The sequence below is a fragment of the Brienomyrus brachyistius genome, chromosome 17, assembly GCF_023856365.1.
Source record: "Brienomyrus brachyistius isolate T26 chromosome 17, BBRACH_0.4, whole genome shotgun sequence".
Classification (NCBI taxonomy): domain Eukaryota; kingdom Metazoa; phylum Chordata; class Actinopteri; order Osteoglossiformes; family Mormyridae; genus Brienomyrus; species Brienomyrus brachyistius.
Window position 1 is genome coordinate 13,597,208 of NC_064549.1, and position 18,641 is coordinate 13,615,848.

At 39.1% G+C, this 18,641-nt stretch overlaps 2 protein-coding genes and 1 long non-coding RNA gene across 3 annotated transcripts in view; 1 reads left to right on the forward strand and 2 right to left on the reverse strand.

Moving 5' to 3' along the window:
• LOC125711553 (anti-apoptotic protein NR13-like) overlaps positions 1–18,641 on the reverse strand; it is a 43,540-nt gene that overhangs the window by 10,919 nt on the left and 13,980 nt on the right. The gene's annotated exons all lie outside the window — the stretch shown is intronic.
• Positions 6,912–8,469, forward strand: LOC125711556 (uncharacterized). The gene is made up of 2 exons (XR_007383041.1): positions 6,912–7,024; positions 7,312–8,469. It is a non-coding gene; the product is annotated as an uncharacterized LOC125711556 (long non-coding RNA).
• Positions 16,803–18,641, reverse strand: part of LOC125711552 (anti-apoptotic protein NR13-like) — a 65,990-nt gene continuing 64,151 nt past the window's right edge. The window contains exon 5 of the mRNA XM_048980550.1: positions 16,803–17,171. The gene's annotated coding sequence lies outside the window, so the exon portion shown is untranslated. The remainder of the gene's footprint in view (positions 17,172–18,641) is intronic.

The window sequence follows — 18,641 nt, forward strand, 5'->3', positions numbered from 1 at the left end:
CACAAGTGGGCGCAGTCTGAACCCATAGATTCTCTCCACATCCTTTCCCAGGTATCTCATGGCTTTGGCGGCTTCGCTGGGAGGTGCCTTCTTGATTCCAATGCAGAAATCCATATAGTCATTTGCCACTATGAGAGTTTCTTCTTGCAATGAAGTGGCCATGTTCACTGAAAAGAGAGAACAAGAAACACTGCTATGCTTTGAATACTCAGCGACTGGATAATTAACGGCTGTCAGAATACAACAATAAAACCATATTTTTGGTGAAAGTAAGCAAACTTTCACGTTAAATTTCTTCATGACGCCAAGGAGATTCAATTTTGAGAGGGACACAGATATAAAAATATATAACAACAATATACATTACATTAATATGCCGACTCCATCATAGCGCCATCCATGCTATTACATATACATAGAGACCATAACAATTCAAGTACCTTCCCCCTGCTCTGGCGTTCTCCTGAACCGCCGGTAGAGATACGCTGTCCCTGCGGCAGCAGCCACCACGCCAGTTGCACACGCAAACTTGAAGACTCCCATGCTCTTACTCAAGACGAAATGAGCATGAGCTCCCGCCCCGCACTATATATAAGCGTCTCCGTTACCATGGTGATTGTGACGTAAATTCTGCGTTCTCAAACCACGTGAACAAAAAAGGCAATTTACGTCGCACCGTCCCGCCCACTGGAAGCAAAGATCGTTATCTGACATGTTGGTGCATTTCGCGCATGGTCAGGACACACCGTGGGTATTAGAGATGGGCGAATAGTTCAGGACATTTCATCTAAAAGATTCATTGTGAGTCATTCACCAACTCCTTCAGTTGCAATTCTTGTTTGCCTAAAATTGCTCTGAAACACCTGTTTTCCGATGTCAACGAAAAAATTGCCTAATTTGCTCACTTGGCTGGCGTGAGATTTTAAATTCCAGTTAAGTCTCCACACGCATTACACGTAGGTAACATTTTTTTGTAAGGTTTGCAAACTACCCCCACGTTTTGATGTAGCTAATTTTAGGTTTATAATGGAACGATAAAGATGGGGTGTTCCCATCTTCTTATCCGAGACAACATGAGAATCGTCTTCTAGCCTGTGATATTCATACTGTATGCATCTCCATTACCATAGTGATTGTGACGCGTTGATTCTGAAAGTTCTCAATAACGTCATAAACACTGACGTTTACATCACACTGTACTGCCCACAGGAAGTAAAGATCGTCATCCGCCCTGTATGTGAATATCTCACCTGGTCGAAATACTCTGCATGTATTGTCTCTGGTTAATGAGGTCAAACGAAACTATGTAGCAATGAAGTAGGGATGTGCGATTTGACGATATTAAATCGTGAATGATTAAAATGTCCACATGATCTGCCTTTACAGAGATATTGCTAGTATCATTCTACAGTGCACATTCTATCAGTTGCAGTTCTATGGCTCTCATACTGCCTTCAAGTCCTGCTGAAAAGATCCGACTAGGGAGATGGGAAATTGTAATTACGACATGATGACGTGTTGAAGTAGTTGGAGCAAAATGGAGGCGATAAGAAAGCTACTTATTGTTTTACTGTATTTTTCATTCCGCCAATGCCAAAACGCATTTGTAGCATTAACTTACTTTTTTGTAATCCTTTGCTCAAACTTCAGGTAGCTGACCAGCTGCATATGAAATATTGGAACAAAAACCTATCAATGCTTTTTTCACGTCACACCATTTAATAACAATCTCCTCAACATTCAAAACATTTCAGAGATTTGCAATGACATGCTACATAAAATTTACTACTTTCAAAATAATTTGACTTTCACAGTGGAGCTATCCATTACTTTGGCCATGATTGTTGTAATGACACGTCCCCAGTTTGGGAACTCGGGGCTTAAAGAAAATCCTGAGTTTCTCACTGGTAAATACGACTTCGTAGTGGCGTTTGTGTGTTCTCATGTTGTATTTCCGATTTTTTCGACATGACTTGAAGGCAGGGATACATGCATCTAAAGTTGTTTTGTCAACCAAACCTGTTTCGACACACCAATAAAACAGCAAACATTAGGTAGTGCCTTGAATTTCTTCCTCTCTCCCTTTCGTGTTCTCATCTAAACATGCAATGCGCAACACTCATTGACTGTATCCAAATTCAGGGGCTGCATCCTTCTAAGGCCTACATTCAAAGACCAAATGCATCACATCTTGACAGCTCCTTCAAATGTGGTCTAGAAATGCGTCCTATTTTGGGTGAGCTGTAAAACATCTGCCCGATGAATTCTTCCCAGCCAAACATATCCCAAGATTCATTGCACAGAGGTACTGTAAAGTGAATCAAGGTTAAGGGCAGGAACAGCTGGTGATGCAAATAGGAAATGTATCTGTAAGCCAGACCTGTCATGACCTACCCCGCCTGATTCTCCTGTCTCCTCCCAGGCCTGCCTCTAACAAGCCACGTCTGGTCCTCGTTTGTCCCTCTCGTTCCTGCCATTCTGACGATCACACCCAGCTGCCTCTTGTCTGTTCTCTCGTTACTCCAGTTTTTTAGTACTTCCCAGTCTAGTGATCTGCAGTTTCGTCATTGAAGTCATGTTGCCACTGTTACTTGTGTCCTAGCCTCCCTCCCCTTTTGATTCATCATGATCCCATTTGTTTATCTATTCAGTTTCTGTAATAGACTCCCTTTTTTTTGCCAATGTCTGCTCCCGTGTCCTCCGTTCCACCTGCACATAACAAGACTGTCCCATTTGAAAATGCTTTCTGTTCGACCTTCAAAGAATGCAGCCTACAAAGGCTACACCTTCGTAGTCCTTTACCAAATACAGTCCCTGAATTTGGACACAGCCATTCAATATTTGGTAACAGAGCAGCATGGATGTCGTTGAGGAGTTGGTCACTAAAAAGAATTTGACATTGGTAATATGCATAGATGATGCAATTACATCACCTTTATCTACAGATTTAATTTGAAAGAAGATTTAATACTGATTTGTTGGTATGTCTTAATACAGAAGTAAATAATGGGGTGTCCTAATTTTTTCACATGACAGTAGATATCCATAATATGAATTTTTACGAGTAACAATTCAGTTCTTACTAGGCAAAATAATGATTCATACTAGTCACAGTTGAATTGAGGGCTCCAGACTGCAACCCAAATGGTTACATATACAACCTTTTATTGGCAGTGTGCCACTTAAAATTTCTTTAGGACGGTTTGTTCCTACACGGGTATTGGGTCAGTGTGCAGGGTTGCCAACTCTCACACATCTGACGTGACACTCACTCTTTCAAACTAACACTCACTCAGGAAGTTGAAAATTAGCTGCACTTACATACATGTAAATGTACTTGCAGTCTAGTCTCCATTTGAAAACTTCCCTCCAGATCTCACTCCAAAATAAATTAAATACAACGGTGGAAAAATTAAGAGACCACCGTCTATTTAAAAAAATCTGTGCTTTAAAATCATGGTTTAATCCCGGATCTGCTGGTAGAAGGCTACAGGGCAGTTTTTTTCCAGGTTCCAGGTTTACTAAGACAGTAGTACATAAGAAAAATGTGAAACAGAAGACACCGGGAATGACCAGAAACCAGCCAGGTAAAGGGCAGAAGTGTCTTTCTGAGGGCAGAGATGACCGCCAACTTATGCAAGTTTCTCATGACCTAATGAGACCCATAAACATGCAGGAGTACATTTCCCAAAAGCTTGCTAACTCCATTAGCATCTAACATAGTTGGAACCATGCAATTGTGATGCAAGTATTACTCAAAACCACAGTTAGACTATCAAAGTAATTACAGTGGTAACTTCCATCTTGTTCGGTTGTGAAATGAAGTGGTACAAATTGAGCATGGTTGTAAAATATGCAGTAAAGTTTAATCGCATGTGTGAACGTGCCAAGTACAAATCGGCCAGGTGGTATGGATCGGGTAGTTGACCGCCGGATGTTGCCATGTAAAGCACTATGCTGTGCATTTCACAACTATATATTTATAAAGTTATGGCATTTATTTAGTGCTATAAAAAGGTATAAGAAAAAAATAAGACCTTTGCAAATGAAATTCAGTACTTTGTAAATGATATTCAATCGTTTTAAGGCCTTAATTCAAGAATATTAAATTCAGTGCTCTTTAAATCCTTTAAATACTTTGAAGACCCCATGGACACCCTGAGGGGAGGGCAGTAATATTCTGAGAAATTAGCTCAGAATTTCCAAGATTAAGACCTCTTACCCTGCCCCGTCCCTAATTGACCCATCTGCAGTACTGCTGCTAGTTTCCAAATTTCAAAAATTTCAATAAGAAACATCCTAGCAAAAAAAAAATTATAGCCAAAAACAACATAATTATATTAATACACAAGTTTCCAACCACTAAAAAACATTATCCAGACAAAGTCGCTTAAATAAAAATATTAATAACATTTCTTAGCATTTAAATATGATCTCTAGGGCAATGGTGCACTTCCTGTTTGTTTATATGAATAACATGACACTCATCATATGCTGATTGCAGCATTCGTATCCCTGAAAGGGTCCAAAAACAGATATTCGTCATAGGCCTGTAGTCTAAAGAAAAGCTAAAATGGTCAAAAACAGAAAAAAAGAATATGTAAATCTGGCTTCTGTAACATCATCAGTTTTCACCAGTGTTGTCAAGTCTCATTAAACAAACAAGCAACCTCACCCCTGAAGATAAGCCCGTAATAAGACTATTGTGCAAAGTAAAATGGAGAAATAAAGTCCAAAAATAAACCTAATATGCATGACCACCTGGAACACAGTCTCTCCTTTGTTTGCCATATTATACTTGTTATTTGTAAATATGACACTCATACAACAGTAGCTGAAATACTGGAGGCATGGTTTTAAGTTTTAATTTATCATTTCCTTTTATTGGTGTGACAGTAAATAGCTCCTTATGGCTTGCCATCAACTAAATATGGTCCTTTGTAGCACAGTTCACCCAAGTTATTGGACATTGAACTCATAAGTATCAATACAGAAATAAGAGAAAGTGAAATCCAAAATCATGTGATACTTATGTGATACACACTGCAGTGAACCCTGGAAAGGTAGTTCAAAAAGGCGCCCCGGCTTCCCACGCGGCAGTCAGTCACTCGCGAGCGGGTCTGGTCAACAGGGAAATTATGTAAGCGACCCGGGCGCGATCTGAGGGAAATGCAGAAGGTTGTAACCCGAAAACCAGGGAACACTGAGACTAAAAGGAGCGACCGGTTCCTGGGTCGCCAGTATACTGTGGAGGTGGGGTCAGGCGGGGTTCACTGATCGGGGTGACAGTGGAAGGACGAATCAAAAGGACATGCAGTACCTTAGTCACTAGTATGTAGGGCTACAACGATTTATCGAGTAACAAGAATAACTCGATTACAAAAAAATCCTCGATGCTTTGCGTAATCCTACTTAGTGATCACTGTGTTTCACTCGGAGGATTATTGCTGTCGCACAGTGTGCTTACGCTGCATTACGTGTAACAGGTTTGATTTGATAGCGCAATGGAGGAAGACAGGGGAAATAGCGAGGGAAATCAGCGAAAAAGACGTAAAATGTCTAAAGTTTGGGACCATTTCAAATAAAAGAAAAGCGAAAATGCTGTACGGTGTGTCCATTGTAAATCCAAATCAGCTTACCACAATAGCACAACGTTAATGATTCAACATCTCAACGGAAAGCATCCAGTCGACAAAGCGGAACCAGTACATGGTAAACGCGAGCACTTCACTCACATCTGCGATAGAAACGTATTTATGGGCATATGTGTGAATAAAAAAAGTATAACGAGATTCAGCCCAAGCAGCCCCTATTTTTCCTCAATAAAAACACTAATAACACAACAGCAGTGAAAATGACGCTGTCGTAGTTAACACGGAGCTGAAGCCTGTCTATAAACTAACAGCAAAGAGACTTCAACATCTCTGTAATGGAACACTCAGGTGGAGTGAAGGAAAACAACAGCAGTGTTTGTAATCGCTACTAAACCTTTACTGGTAAAGAGCTGGCGAGAGTCCTTAACCAAACCAGCTCAGTTCAACAAGCTGAAGGGTGAAGAAAAGCGATGTTTTTAGCTGCTCCCATCCAACGCCGTTTGTCTCCCACAGCAGCAAAGCTACAGTAAAGCTGTACAAGTTAAAATAGAGGCTATTTGAATGCAGATAAGCTTAGTTTGACACAATATTTAAATTTGGCAACTTGCAGCAGGCTTACAGCTGCAGTCACACTTTGTCGCAATGATACCTGCAGCATGCAGGGTTGAGTCTAAATGGGAGCATGGGGTGTACTAGATCTATTTCAAGGCTTTAGTGATATTATTCTGCAGATTTAGATTATTATGAATAATATTACATAATTATAATATAAATACAATATTATAAATATAACACAAAAAATACCCCCCCAACAGCCTTTGACCAGTGAAACTCTGAGACACTGAATTATCCAACCGCCACATACTGTATGCTCCTTTAAAGGCTTACACACACACTCTCACTCACCTTCACTTACACACAAATGAACATGCACACAGCATTCCTACCTCATCCAGGAGATACAATCATGTCAGATCATGTCTTTTTTCTATGCCTCCTATAAATGAACACAGAGAGTAAAGGCCATTTTAATATGCCTTAGTTTAAGATATATGTATACCTTTTTTCAGTAATTTAATTTAACATCATTTTATTTATTTTTGCATTTAAGAAAGTGTTTTCATTTAAAAAGCAAAACAAATATGTATAAATGCACTAAAAGGGTTTAGTTCTTTTATCAGTTGTATGGAGTTCAATCATTAAAAATGTTCCTAACCCTCTATGGCATGGTGTAACCCTCAGGCAACAAACCACTTTTTTGGCCCACACACTGCCCCTTTAAATTTTTTCCAAAAAAACATCACAGTAAAAGTCTGATGACAAGTCTGTAACCACTAAAATTTGAGGTGGGCGTGGGTTTGACCTATCGTCTGGGGGTGGAACAGTCCTTTTTGCAACCATAGCCGGCTTGGACACACTGCTAGCAAAAGGTAAGATACATTTCACTTTTTAACATGTTAAAATGTAAATAATTTTGTATAAATAATATCTGTGATGTGCATGAATATGTGAAGAAGCCTATTTAATTGATTAAAGGCACTTTTTGTCTTTATTTATATACTAAAACGGTAGTCTTTCATTTGTTGCCACAGGGCAACATTGCGCAGTTAGACCACTTTCGTTTTAACAATAACATGCTCATGGATGGAGATGTGTAGGGATGCATAGTTATCACCATAATCAATTTTTTTGATGTACTATCTACTATTATTCACAGGAAATGGATGCAAGGACATTTTATGGGTGTAAGGAACATGATCGAATCCCAATGTCTGAGAAGCTGGCTGTAGATGAGCAGATGGTCCCCTTCAAGGGAAGAAATAGACTCAAGCAATACCTGCCATCAAAACCAAAGAAATGGGGCTACAAGATACTCATCTTAGCTGGCTCTGATGGTGTCCCACACAATTTTGAGATTTATACAGGGAGAGCTGTGCAACCCCCTGAGCTGCCAGATGTAGGAGCAAGTAGTACGTGAGTGGGATGTAGGACGTGGATCTTTTGAACAGAAGACGGCTAAGGTTGGAGAAACCACCTTGCATGTTGTGAAGTGGTATGATAACCGTTCAGTCAGTCTTCTCAGTAATTACATTGGAGCACACCCAGTCACCAAGGTTGATAGGTGGGATGGCAAGCAAAAAAAAATCATTCAAGTCCCCTGTCCTGCTGTGGTGAGAGAGTACAATAAGAATATGGGTGGGGTGGATCTGCTGGACTCTCTCATTGCACTGTACCGCAACAAAATCAGATCGAAGAAGTGGTACCACCGGCTGATGTTCCACCTTATCGACATGACCATCGTGACTGCCTGGCTGCTCTACAAGAGAGACTGCAGCAGTGCTGGGATGAGAAAAGACGAACAGATGAAGCTTTACACGTTTAAGTCATATATTGCAGAAAGCTTGTGCAAAAGTGGCAAGAATCTGGAACGTAAGAGAGGTCGTCCCAGTTCCACAATTGCTGGGGAGTATGAAGAAAAGAGGAGAAGAGGACCCGCTACACCTATTCCAGTCCCTGATGTGAGTCTGGATGCCACAGCCCACTGGATGGTCATGGATGAAAAGAAAGGGAGATGCAAGGTACCCGGATGCAAAGGTAGACCTAAAGCCAAGTGCCAAAAATGTGGCGTGCATCTGTGTTTCACATCCACCAGCAACTGCTTCCTGAGGTTCCATACAGAATAATATAGACTGTGCTTTGTAGGGTTGGAGAAACACTGATTCAGTCTTTACCCCACAGGAACATACATTCAGAAACACAAACATACACTGTAGCTAATCTCCAACACACAGATTGATAAACCATCCACTGATGATTGTTGAAATAAAACTTGTTGAAATTGTTGTTGTCGTTGAAATAAAACTTTTTAAATTAATTTATTGCTTGTTTGCTTCTCATTCAACTTATTATATAATATACAAAACCTTGGCGTTTTAGTACCCTTGAAGCATCTTGTTGCCCTGAGACAACAGACCAAAATCTGGTGGGGGGGGGCTGGGGGGGACACATTTTATGATTAATATTTTATCAAGGACCCCCAAGCTCCCTAAAACTAGAGTAAAATATTTTTTTCCTCCTAAAATAAAAATTCATGCCATAGAGGGCTAAGATGGAAACCCATGAATTATTCATTTTAAGAATAGTTACGATTGCTCTTTAATAAGACAAAAGTATTTCTTATCTGATTATTCGATTAATTGATGGAATAATCGATAGAATACTCGATTAACCAAAATAATCGATAGCTGCAGCCCTACTAGTATGTCAGGCCGACATTAAAAGACTCCAGTGAATCTCCGATCACCGTGAGCGCAGACCAGGGTTTCCACTCTTTTTAAGGAATCATTTTCCAGGACATTTCCAGGAGCTTTTTCTGGAAATTCATGACAGGATCTGGTCATACAGTCATGCACTTTAGTCACTGGCTTAATGCCATTTTCATTTCTCTTTGATTATGCAGGGACTTAGTGTCACCGATATGCTAAATTACATAAAGGCAACACCAATTAATGCATTGACGTATAATGGAGATGTTTCACCTCTTTTTGTTGCACACTGTTTTAAACTGCAAAACTCTTTTAAAGAAATAAATGTCACTTGGATTGTGGAAAACTGTCCAAACACTGGCATATACTGAGCAATTCCATAATGTTCAGTATAGAGCTGTTGATCACGCCATGAAATAGGCTACCATAGTGACCTAATTTCAGTAAAAGTTACTTGCATATTACATTTTATGCCATTGCATGTATCAAATAAATTTATGTGCAATGTTTGTATTAAACAAAACTACATAAAGCCAATTTATTGCCTGTATCAAGTGTATGAAGTGTATGAATTGTTGCACTTTCTCAACAGTGTTCGGATAGATAGTATAGCTTGGGTCCTTATTGAGCTAGTATCGGAAAAATTCATCGCAGCGTCTTGAAGCACTTATGTAAGTTGCTCGGGCTAAGGGCGTCTGCCAAATACTGTAAATGTAAATGAGGCCTATAACACTAATATATGCAACAACTGGTACGCGACAAAACTGAAAGTCAGAGTTAACTTTCAACTGGTAGCTTCGCTGGGAATACAGCAAGTGTAGAATTTGCATAGGTCAATGACAAAGATTATAATGAAGAACTTATCTTTGTGGGAAAAGAAGCTAAATACATCCATTTTAAATCATCATAGCCTTGCCATCAATTCCTGAGTTGAAAACTTGGTTAAACTAGAAAGAATACTATTAACAAAGGATGACAAAACTGTCAGTTGCATCATATGCACTGTGTCTTTTCATAGTCCTGACATGATCCATGACATGTACATTTCAAGTAGTATGTCCCGTCTGGCAAACTGATGTTCCTGGTAGTTTCTTGAAGATCAAGAATGAAGACTGGAAGAAGCCAGGGAGGGTTCTTTTTAGCAGATATCTGATCTATTAAAAACAATAAAGAGGCGGTTATGGGTGGGTTTCCTGAGGCCTTCTTAATGCTGCATCGTTCGTAAGCTCTATGTTAAAAGATAAAACTTATGAGCGACGTAACGTTAAGAAGGCTTTGGGAAACACCCAAGAAAAACAAAGCCTGTAGTTGGGCCTCCTTATAAGTTGTTAACGAAGCGCTGTGTAGTAAAGGATTACATGTAATCTTAATTATGTAACCTGATTACAAAAATGAACTATACTTGTAATTATATTACATTTACTTTTTCAGGATTACTAGTTTTAAAGATTACATTTTTAATTAGACCTAAGCACACATGAATAAACCTATTAAATCAGTGTCCCTGTAGCCTAGGGATGGCACCAGAACTGATGCTTACAATATCTTTTCATACCAAAACTCTGAAAATGCGACGGTACAGCATATAAGTCTGCAGGTGTTCTGGCCATTCCCTACATGCTGAAGAAGGACGTCCGCAAGCACAGGAAAAACTACACGTGTTAATGTCATTTTAGCTTGATATTGATAAGATTGCAGGTAATTAATAATTTAATAAGATGCCAGTTAGAGCTAAATGCATACAATGCAAACACACTTGAAAAATATTTGTAAATGGATTTTATTGATATAAATATCAGCTGTATATGACCGATTTAATGAGCCACAAATAAGATGTAATAGGAGTCTATGAAAAATTGTTGCATTACTAGCACATTTTCCAAACTGCTTATCCACCTAGGTCACGGGGGGTCCGGAGCCTATCCCGGAAGCAATGGGCACGAGGCAGGGAACAACCCAGGATGGGGGGCCAGCCCATCACAGGGCACACTCACACACCATTCACTCACACATGAACTCCTATGGGCAATTTAGTAACTCCAATTAGCTTCAGCATGTTTTTGGACTGTGGGGGGAAACCGGAGTATGACATGGGAAGAACATGCAAACTCCACACAGATGTGACCCAGGCGGAGACTCGAACCTACGTCCCAGAGGTGTGAGGCAACAGTGCTAACCACTGCACCACCATGCCGCCCCACAACTCATACCATTTGTATTAATTAATTAACAATTTCTTACATTGTGTATGTTACTGACTCACATCACTATACGGTATAGGTGTTTAGGGTTGTACCTCAACAGATGTTACACTTTGGGTAAGATGTACAGACATTACATTACATATTCACAATAAAACAGCACATCTTATCCTTAGATAAGCGTGGCCATTAGTTTGCCGCAATGCCAATTAAAATTGAACACCTGGGTGCGACACATTTTGGTTGGCGTGGCTTATCCCAATTGATCTGCTCACCCGAATTGATAATGTACACATTAATTCAGTCTTATAATGTAAAATGGCAGAGCACAAAGAGCTTGCTAACAGACCAGAAAGATCGGATAAGGGCCACAGAGGAATGTGTTAAACAAAGAAAGAAAGAACCTCTGAAAGTTAGGACACACTAAGATACCTGGTTACACTATTTAATTTTCAAGATTCTTCTGGTATAACCATGAGAACATATATGCAGGGGTAGCTATACATATTTATTTATCCAAACTTATATAAGTGTTCAAGTGTGAGGGGGAAAATAGGTGATACTCCGTGAACATGGTTATAAGGGTCGCACACAACACTAAGATTGTTTAAGGACACACACAAACATAACCTATCTGGATATTGAGACTAGCAATGATGAATAAACAAACATACAGGGTATACAAAAGCTGAACTTAAAAGAAACTTTCTTTGGGACGTTGGGTGAGTCCGTGGTATGTAAGGCAGGATATATGGGGAGGGGGTTGTGTGCCAATTCGAAGGACTCCTATCCTTGAGGTCCACTCTGCTGTCCATAGGTCCCTATATCTTTGGGCCATAAAAGTTGGAATGCTGGCCTCCCTTGTAATCTGTGTCTATCTGTGTGTGGGTGCATGTGTGGGGTCACTGACCCCCCTTTTGTGCCCAGGCCAACGAGTACCTTTCATACCAGGCTAGGCCTTGTCTCAGGCAACCTGGAATCTCAGCTCTGTCGTATCTGTGTGTATGATCCTACAGGAGTTTATGTTTAAGTACATGTTGACAGTCCCTCACTGGGCCCTTCCTCTCTCACACACATTCACATGTGGGTTAGACACACCTGTCTTTCTCAGGACTCATTGCATCTTATTGTTAATCGGTGACGGTTCTAGGGTCACGGGACCTTCATCAGACAGCACATACGTGTAGTGTATCCAGCTCAATCTGAAGTTTTCAGATCTTGCAAAATTAAAAGACAACACTCTGTAATATGTTCTTAGAGTTTATTTAGAAATCTATTATATTAATAACAATAATCTTTATAAATAAAATGCAAGCAAAAACAAAATCAGAGAAATACAGCTCAAATAAATAATGAATGCTACTAGCTCAAATACATTAAAATATAAAAGACTAAAAGATTAAAGTTACAAAAATATAGGCTAGTATAAAATTAATATTGTATTTTTTCATGAATGTATTTTTATTAAGTAACGTCTTTAAAAGACTCCTCTAGGATCTTCCCTGGATCCACCTGGAACATGGGCTCCACCCCAATTTCCTGTCTCCCTTTGTCCTGGGAGATGGGGACGTGTACAGTGAACCGAGGAACCTGCTGGACACTTGATGCACCCCTGATCAGGTGTGTCTGGTTGGACCCAGAAGTCTCCCATGTACGGAAGCTCGGGTCCTGGCATGTGTCCAGTGAATTGGGTTCAGACTGCGCCCACTTGTGCAGTTTTTCTTGGACATCGGATACATGAGAGTTTGTCCCCCGGGCCGCTACTCAGCTCCCTCCTAATGAAGCCCCTGATATTCCTGGCAGTTTCCTGAATATCAGAAAGGAAGACTGGAAGAAGCCTGGTAGGGTTCTTTTTAGCAGCTTTCTGACCTATTAAAAACAATAAAGAGGCGGTTATGAAGTCAAACATCTCTGTGTCCTTGGCTTTAACCATTGGAAGTCGGCTACTCACTGCTCGAGTTTGCTGTGTTAGCCAACTAGCTAGTAAACTATACACACAAATCACAAACTTCATAATATGACATGCAAATCCCAAACCAACTCATTAAATCAATCTACACTACCTACATTCTGTTATGCCAAATTTCACTTATAACGACCTGAATTAAAAATTTAGGTAATGCAGTACCTATTTAGATACCCAATTAGAAAAACCTAATTAGGTATCTAAATAGGTACCTAATTAGAATTTCCACACCTGTATAACGTCAGACCTTATATTAGTAGAACATCTCTCATTCGAGTCTCATTAAATCTGTTATTGCAAGTTACTTTTACTTAAAACTTAAAATACACTTCTACTAACACAATTAATTTGATTATAACTATTAACATTTTTTGAAGGTTTTATACTGTACAACTGTATGGATAACAATGTCATAAAATGAAACAAATATACCAAACAGACTATAGGTAATTTCTAACTTACAAGAAGAGGGTCATGGGGGAAACAACAGTCAAACATATGTACAACTTGTGAACTTGATCAAAAATCTTTCAGGAAAACATTTCTCGGAATAACATAGAAAGGAAATACTCTAACGTACAAGGAGAAAGGCAATCCCTGCAATTGCTAGATTCGTAGCTATGAGGAAAGCTGTCTTCATGGGAGACACTGGATATTCTGGTCTGATTTTTTTCACATACTCGATGAACCCCCTCTACACAAGAGACAGAGAGAGGATAAATACCTTGGGCTGGCAGGCTGAAATATTAAGACAGACATTTCAGGAACAAGATTTTGAAAAAGATGTCGGTGTAATAAATTAATCCTGAATTCCTTTACAGGAAACTACATAAAATAAGCAGTTTTTGATTACAAAATTACATGCACCTACCCAGCCTCCATTTTCAACCATCCATTCTTCTTTTTCTGTCAGTAGGACTTCTGTCAAAATCTCCGCCAGCCGTCTACTGCAGGCAACATCATCTTCGCCAGTAGACATCTTGACGGCCAGTATTCCCGTGAAGGTAAAGAGGCTGACAATTTGGCCCCAGCTCATCGCTTCCCTTCCAACCACCTCCATCATCACACTCCTGAGTTGGGTCCAGGTGTTAAAGCCACTGCTGTCCAAGAAAAACTGCACAAGAGGGCGCAGTCTGAACCCATAAATTTTTTCAACATCCTTCCCCAGGTATCGCATGGCTTTCGCCGCTTCGCTGGGAGGTGCCTTCTTGATTCCAAGGCAGAAATCCATATAATCATTTGCCACCATCAGAGTTTCCTCCTGTAAGGTAGTGGCCATGTTCACTGAAAAGAGAGAACAAGAAACACTGCTATGCTTTGGATACTCAGCGACTGGATAATTAACGGCTCTCAGAATACAACAATAAAACCATATTTTTGGTGAAAGTAAGCAAACTTTCACGTTAAATTTCTTCATGACGCCAAGGAGATGCAATTTTGAGAGGGACACAGGTATAAAAATATATAAGAACAATATACATTACATTAATATGCCGACTCCATGACACCATCCATGCTATCACATATACATAGAGACCATAACAATTCAAGTACCTTCCCCCTGCTCTGGCGTTCTCCTGAACCGCCGGTAGAGATACGCTGTCCCTGCGGCAGCAGCCACCACGCCAGTTGCACACGCAAACTTGAAGACTCCCATGCTCTTACTCAAGACGAAATGAGCATGAGCTCCCGCCCCGCACTATATATAAGCGTCTCCGTTACCATGGTGATTGTGACGTAAATTCTGCGTTCTAAAACCACGTGAACAAAAAAGGCAATTTACGTCACACCGTCCCGCCCACTGGAAGCAAAGATCGTTATCTGACATGTTGGTGCATTTCGCGCATGGTCAGGACACACCGTGGGTATTAGCGATGGGCGAATAGCTCAGGACATTTCATCTAAAAGATTCGTTGTGAGTCATTCACCAACTCCTTCAGTGGCAATTCTTGTTTGCCTAAAATTGCTCTGAAACACCTGTTTTCCGATATGTCAACGAAAAAATAGCCTAATTTGCTCACTTGGCTGGCGTGAGATTTAAATTCCAGTTAAGTCTCCACACGCATTACACGTAGGTAACATTTTTTGTAAGGTTTGCAAACTACCCCCACGTTTTGATGTAGCTAATTTTAGGTTTATAATGGAACGATAAATATTTGTAATTTGTATTGGAATCTGTATGATTTCTTGCGTGAGCTTGATTCTGAAAGCGTCATCGGATACATGAGAGTTTGCAATCCTGAATAAGTCGTCAGAAGTATATATATATTGAATTATACTCGGTCTCTTAACATTGTACCTTAGATTCTCACGTCTGTTAAAAACACAAACCTAGCAGCTTATCATAGTCAGCTAACGAGTCCAAACGCTAACAGTGGTCAAATCGTTTTTAAAGGTGAAAAATTGTATCTCTAAAATCCAAATATGAAACAAAATTTGAGTCACCTACATTATGACTGCTTTGCGAAATGTCTTACCAAATGTCCCGTCTAATTATAGAACTTTTTAGGTTTAAAAAAATAAAAGTCTCACTTGCCGAATACAGATGAGTTATCGATCCTCACGAGAGAAAAAGGTGTAGCTTCGAGCCTCTCTCGCTCCCGCCTAAACAATGCTACGTTAAGCAATATTAAATTTAAGTACTGTACCACCAGTTTCTTTTGAATATATATGTATATATTCGTAACGTTTGTTTTATACTTGTGTAATACGAACGAGTTTCTCTTGAAATTCTTTCCCGACTGTCGACGGCAGATACAACGTTTTTAGAACGAGACAATGTGTCTAAATAAGCCAGCATTGGATTGCAAGCAAAACATCGTAAAATACAATCTAAAAATTAAAAATAATTCTTATTACTCGTCACTTACATAAGCACTTTAAAAATCCCACAGTTAATTTGTTCATTACTCGTATATAAATACTATAGACACAAACAACCTAGGCCATATGATTTTGGCAGACTTTTAAGCGCACTCGATTAGCAAAAATGGCATACAAAAACTTACTGTTTCATTTCATTTCCAAAGTTTCAACGGTTTCACCTTTTGTTTTTGTAGATTTGCCGATATTTAGAGTTCTCTGTGAAGCCTGAAACGCCGACACTCTCGATCGGCAGCCAGACTCTATACGCGAATACATTTAATATACAGTTTTATAGAAGCAGCAGTTTTTTGCGGTGCTGAATTAACAATTTTGTTGTGCTGTTACACTGAATTTTGAAAGGGAGTTTTAAGGGAGAGAGAGAATAATGTGATCTCTATGGGAGTTCGTTTGTTTTTCTTAATTTGATATACTATAAATAAATCAGTTCATTAGTGGAAAATGATCAGCGTTTTTCATTATATCATAACTCAGAGAGCTAAGGACAAGAAAACTGCAGCTGGCCTGACCCAGGACAAGACAGACCCTACTTGGTACATTAACAAAATAAATGAGGTTTCACTACTGCCATAGTTTTAACTGTTAATTAAACTCACAACTCTTATGTCACAGATCATTGCGTTTATATTTCATTTTTAGAACAAAGGGTATGCCTGTGTCATAAAGGATTATTTTGCCTTCTCCTTTAAAGGCTATCCCCAGTTTTTTGATAAAGTAAGTGTATAATGAAGATATGTTCAAGTTGGGGTGCTGTGTGTCCAACTGATAGGCCAATCTATATTTTATATGCACATAAAACTTCACTTCTCTCCGATCAAGTCTCTTAGGTTCATTCAGTCTGCCTGATGTGGTTCAGACATAACTAGGTTCTAACAGGAGGGTGAAGCCCAAAACACACCTACTGTATAAAGGTTTCCCTCATTAAAAATATACTGAGGACCCTATTTTACCGATACATGGTCACAACAGATGCACATGGCCTGATGCACATGCCAGGCGCATGGTCCAAAAGGGTTGTACTAAGTCTTGTAATTAGTCATGGGTGTGTTTGGGGTGTAACATGCCATTAACCAATCAAAGTGTGATCTCCCATTTCATTTAAGAGCCAGGTGTGTTTTTACCTTGGCCAATTGCTATTATAATGGTGGATTTGCCAGGCTCAGTTATATGAAAATGAAAGTACACCCACTTTCAACTGTTAGGTTTCACATATCAGAACATAATAAGAAATCATGTGGTCTTAAAATTCGGTAAATATAACCTTAGATGAACAACAACACATAACATATAACACCGTGTCATGATTTATTGAACAAAAATTAAGCCAAACTGTAGAAGCCATGTGTGAAAAACTGCTATTTTGCCAGGCACTGCTAATCAAATGCACTTGATTAATTGATCATCAGCAAGCGTGATGTGAATGATAATTTATATTTATTAGTAATGCTTTTTCTTTTAAATACATTTTTCATTATAACAAAACTATGAACAATGTAGCCCAATTTGGCTGGGAAAAGTCCATTTCTCAGGAGTCGTATTTTTCAAAAGTGTTAATAAAGAAAAACCATCTGAGAATCTAATGAATGGCACATTCTTTTATAGAAACATTCACAGAAATGAACCATCAAGTCAGTTTTAGACTTTTTTGGATAATACAAGTTTTATTCAATGTAACAATCCAGGACAGATAATGCACGTTTCAAATAATATGTCCCATCTAGCAAACTGATGTTCCGGGCAGGTTCTTGAAGATCATGAATGAAGACTGGAAGAAGCCTGGTTTGTTTTTTTTTTTTAGTAGATATCTGACCTATTACAAACAATAAAGAGGCGGTTATGAAGTCAAAAATCTCTGTCCTTCGCTTCAACCACTGGAAGTTGGCTACTCACTGCTCGAGTTTGCTGTGTTAGCCAACTAGCTAGTAAACTATACACACAAATCACAAACTTCATAATATGACATGCAAATCCCAAACCAAATCATGAAATCAATCTACACTACCTACATTCTGTTATGCCAAATTTCACTTATAACGACCTGAATTAAAAATTTAGGTAATGCAGTACCTATTTAGATACCCAATTAGAAAAACCTAATTAGGTATCTAAATAGGTAGCTAATTAGAAAGTGCCATCTTGATTAACAAAATTTCCACACCTGTTTAACGTCAGACGTTAAATTAGTAGAACATTTCTCATTCGAGTCTCATTAAATCTGTTATTGCAAGTTACTTTTACTTAAAACTTAAAATACACTTCTACTAACACAATTAATTTGATTATAACTATTAACATTTTTTTTAAGGTTTTTTACTGTACAACTGTACGGATAACAATGTCATAAAATGAAACAAATATACTAAATAGGCTATAGGTAATTTCTAACTTTTAAGAAGAGGGTCATGGGGGAAGCAACAGTCAAACTTATATACAACTTGTGAACTTGATGAAAAATCTTTCAGGAAAACATTTCTCTGAATAACATAGAAAGGAAATACTCTAACGTACAAGGAGAACGGCAATCCCTGCGATTGCTAGATTTGCAGCTACGAGCAAAGCTGTCTTCATGGGTGAGACTGGATATTCTGGTCTAATTTTGTGCACGTAGTCAATGAACCCGCTCTATACAAAAGACAGAGAGAGGATAAATACCTTGGGCTGGCAGGTTGAAATATCAAGACAGACATTTCAGGAACAAAATTTTGAAAAAGATGTCTTGGTGTAAGAAATT